Here is a 5000-nt window from a genome sequence, read left to right on the forward strand (position 1 = left end):
TTGTTTCAAGATTTAGTTAGGCACATATGTAAATCAGTATGTTTTTAATAAGTTTAATGGAATATACAATCCAAAAGCCGATTACCTGCTTTTAATTCGAATTTTAAAAAATTATAAATTAAAATGCGATAAGCTTTGAAACAAAAAGGTTGAATAGAAAAAGAAAATATTAAAAACGAAAAACGAAAACGATGAAAAATTAAAATTATATATATTCAAAATAATGGTGTCACATGCTCCAGAATTTGTGCCATGTGCCAGTTGTCACTTCGTCGCTTTGAGACGAATACCAGTGAGAAACTATATCCAACTTCAAAGACTTATCAGTTTTTCAAAATTTTAATTTCTTTATTTGCACACTCACATCGCAGCATTTTTTCTTGGAAACTAATGGCCTCTATAGTAATCGAAAAGACAGTCTGAAGATGTTTGACATACACCACACTAATACACAGATAACCCAGTGTCTTACTCTTTCATCAGTATCATCGTCGTCGTCGTCGTCACCATCATCACAAATATCACCATCACTGTCACCACAAGACAAACAGCTTCAGGAAGAAATGAGAAATGATTTTGAAAGAAGGGTACATCATACCTCTGAAAACTTTCCTCTTCAGTTAGTCAACGAATGAAGATATTTTTATCTTCCTCGATGTACAGTACCGTGCAAAGGTCTTCAACCACTTTAAACTATTGTAAATTTTTACTGATTGCCAACTTCCAAGTGGATGTTTCGCATTGCGTTTTTTACAGCTGAAACGTTGGCCCTGTTGGAGTCATTTTCATACCTGATCACTATATTTTGTAGTAGAGGTTCTGAATGAGCGGAGAAGATGCGAGATGACCACCAAAAATGACCGTACAAAAGCTTTCGGTCACCTCACATAAACCAATCAAGATACAGTGTTTTAAAATAGAAAAATATCTATAATGCATATCTATAACATAATGTTCATTTCAAGAAGTTACTGCACATTGTTAATATTTCGTGTGGCTTCCCTTAGCTTGAATAATTGCGCCAATGCACCTGGGAAGAGATGCGTACAAATCCTTCACCATCTTCACAGGTATGAGATGCCATTCTCTGTGACTGAGTTCCCACAGCTCTTTAAGACTGCGTGGATTCTTATGACGAACTTTTCTCTTTAGCTCTGTTCACATTTGCTCGATGATATTTAAGTTAGGGCTCTGAGCTGGCCAATCTTTCAATACGGTACCACCTTCATCAGCCAGACTTTATTGTGTTGCATGCGATCTGTGGCAATGAGCTCTGTCATGCTGAAAAATCTGACCTTCATCCAAGTCTGGTATCAAATTGTCCTTCAGCAACTAAAGAATTTATAAGAAGGCCTTCAGGAAAGCAAAACGACTCATGTTACACGAAGAAACAGTGAAGTTTGAGGGTAAGAGTCTGATGCTTTGGGGATACATAGAAAGTGATGGTTCAAGAAAGTTGGTTAAAATTGACTGTAACTTGAATAGTGCCGAATACATCCAGAACGAAAGAGAAGAGTTCGTCAGAAGAATCTAGGCAATCTTGAAGAGTTGTGGGAGCTCAGCCACAGAGAATAGCATCTCGTAATCTCATACCTGTGAAGATGGTGAAGGATTTGTACACATCTCTTCCCAGGTGCATTGAAACAATTATTCAAGCTGAGGGAAGCCACACGAAATATTAACAATGTACAGTAGCTTCTTGAAATGAACAATATGTTATAAATTTCCTTTATAGACATTTTTGTTTTAAAACACTGTATCTTGATTAATTTATGTGAGGTGGCCGAAAGCTTTTGCATGATTATTTTTGGTGGTCGTCTCACATCTTCTCTGCTCATTCAGAACCTCTACTACAAAATATAGTGATTAGGCATGAAAATGACTCCAACAGGGCCAATGTGTTATCTGTAAAATACGCAATGCAAAATATCCACTTAGTTGGCAATTAGTAGAAATTTACTATAGTTTAAAGTGGTCGAAGACTTTTGCACGGCATTGTACAAAGACAAAATGGCTACCGCTATTGGGTAACAATAACAAATGAAGTACGCAAAATAGTAGGTGACAACAAAGCAAATAACATCATCACTACAACTGCCGCAACAAAAGCCAAGAGTGAAAAACAACACCGCTACGACAACGAATATTGCTGCTGACTCTATCACTACCACCACTTCCACTACTACCATGACGCCCAGAGCAGTAGCAGTAGTGGTTAATAAAGAAATAAGTACCAATACCACAAAGACATCATCCTTCGAGAAAGCAATAAATAGGATCCAGATTTCTATGGTGGACAAAAATACCAATTGAAAACGTTATAGTGAGTTAGTCACTACTTCAAAGGTTGTTGGTATAACACAATGGAATGTTCACAGTCTAGTTGAAGTGACAACGTCGGCAGTGGTAGCTCACTGATAACTGTGTCTGTGTGTTCGTTCAATAGTAATTGGTATACAGAGACAGACGGACTGAACTCAACTTGTTCAATATCAAAGTTTATTCACAGCAGTAGGTTACGTGCAATGTAAATGTCTTGTATAAGATTTCTGTAAAAAAGTAAGTTGTGGTTTATAGGGGTGTCTATAGTGTGACAGCGGTGAATGAACGCGTGGAGACATTAGATGTATTTTGTGTATATAGAAAGAGACTTGATTGAAATGTTTCTAGAATACACGTGACATTGAATTTGGTCGATACTGCTGGCGAACGTGGACGAAAAATTGTTGTGAGAGACATCAACGCAAATGCGATCGAACCAATCTACAAACCGGGAGCTCTTATAGAAACGAAGTGAAGAAACTCAATTAAACATGGCCGCAACCACATTTATATAAGTGACAATCGGACGTGGTAGAAGGAACCTGTATATTCGGCTAATCACAGACCGAAAAGAGCTGTAAGCTTACTGTGTCGTTTGAGCCTACTTTGAGATTAAAAATGTATGTATTAAACTAATGCTAGTACAGACATCCTACAAGGTGCTGAAGATTTAGTAAAAAAAAATCTGTCAACAGAGAGCTACTTTACAAGTAAGCCCACAGCTCATTGAGAAGCCTACCATTAAAAAGACGACCAGTAGTTTACAGGTATGGATCAGTAAAACCCGACGGGTGAAAATGGCTACATACACACGCACACACACAAGTAGAAAGGTGCTAGTAAGAAACATTGGCAAATATAGACTTATGGCCCAACAATTCAGTGCTTGAAATACAATTTCTCAAAGAGGTCCTTGCAGTTAAGCATTCCACTCTTCACCGTAGGAGCGAAGAATTTGTTCTCATTCTCACTTATCTTTTTACCCTTTCGATACCAACCCGCCTGAGTTCGCTCTTGCTTTTACGATGCACACTTTATGTTTTAAGGTGATCTAAATGATGATTGTCATTCAAATTTCTACGTTAATATTATGTTCCAAACATTAGATTAATAGTGACAGTTATTTCACTAAATTCTTCGTTATTTTCCAAATCAATTGAAATAAAAGCAGTGTATTTTAAGTGGAATATGGTAACAAAGACAAACTGTGAGTGTGAAAATAGCCCTCACTTCTTTCGACACTACAAACAGAACAACCACAGTACTAACAACACCGTGAAAACATACGTTCAGGAGCAGTTACAACAAACGCAAACACTATTCAGTCTACACCCAAACCAACAATAAAAAGAAAACCCACAAAGCCAAAAAAGAAACATAAATTATACGACTAGAGACACAAAGAATTAACGAATCATATTCATCAACGCTCAAACTATACACAATGAATACTTCACACCAAAAAATAAATAAATAGATAACTTATTAACACACAAAACTCAAAAACAACGCCGGAAACAACAAACTAAAAACAAGATATTCTGACGGAATGCAAGATTTCCGAGGCCAATTAACGAACTGATACAAGTGAAAATATTCACACCTAACCAGAAGAATGGGTCACCGATCTTTCCGGTGGAATAGGTAATGGCCCTTTTCATTTTTCCCATTTTAACCAAAATAGACGCTGTGAATGCATGTAGCCAGAAGTCACCTTGGAAGCAAGACCATCTGCTTAATGACTTCTGGTTACTAAGCAGAGAAGTGGTGGCTATCAGCGAAACTAGAACTTAGACACGAACCTCCGCTCTTTTGAAGTGCTCGAGTCTCCAATTGGCCAGTATCAGGAATAATTCTGGGGCATGGTTTGGTCCGCATTTCCGTAGAAAACAAAATGGGATAAGGTGGCGAGCAGGGTAGCCTAACACAGAAATGGAACGATAGGAAGCTATCTCTGAAAGGTCGGACAGGAGTGTCGAATACCTACATCGCCTCTGTCATCTATTATCACCTGACTATTATGTCTTGCCCCAGGTGACGTCTTATCGAACAGGAGTGTCTGCCTTCCACTTTCTGTAGAAGGGACATGTTCAACTGATCAGTCATCCCTTTTATTGTCAACACTCGTTGCGAGGATAACTAGACATGCCGTGACTGATGATGCGAAAGTATCTGCTAGGACTGTGATATATATACGATGTTTGACAGTGAACAAGTGGTGGTCACTGTTTGTATGGTGCGTTGTTTTCCATAGCTCTTCTCTTTGACCGAGCTATAGTTCTAGAAAGCGTAGCCCGATCGCTTGGCATTTGAAACGTGAAGCACTCACAGCACTACAAGTTGGGTAATGCAAACATGGAAGTTCAACATTGGTATTCTTTGGAAGATTATTGTTGATGATACTTTTCGGCGGATCGACAACGCGAGTTACAATTCCAGTCTCTTACAGTATTTTAGTTAGCATTTAAGTCTTGTGCCAAGTGTACCAATTCTCACAGACATAGCTGTTGTCTTAATCTACTAGTTTCCTCAGTACCCTGGCTAGATCCTGATCCTGATATTTCTCAATTTTTTTTCAATTTCTTTGGTATTGTCTCTGTTATCATAGAGAATTGTAAAATTCATGATCTTAAACTGTTTGTTTATTTTGCCCTCTATAATCATATCTGTTCTTTTTG

The sequence above is a fragment of the Octopus sinensis genome, linkage group LG5, assembly GCF_006345805.1.
Source record: "Octopus sinensis linkage group LG5, ASM634580v1, whole genome shotgun sequence".
NCBI lineage: Eukaryota > Metazoa > Mollusca > Cephalopoda > Octopoda > Octopodidae > Octopus > Octopus sinensis.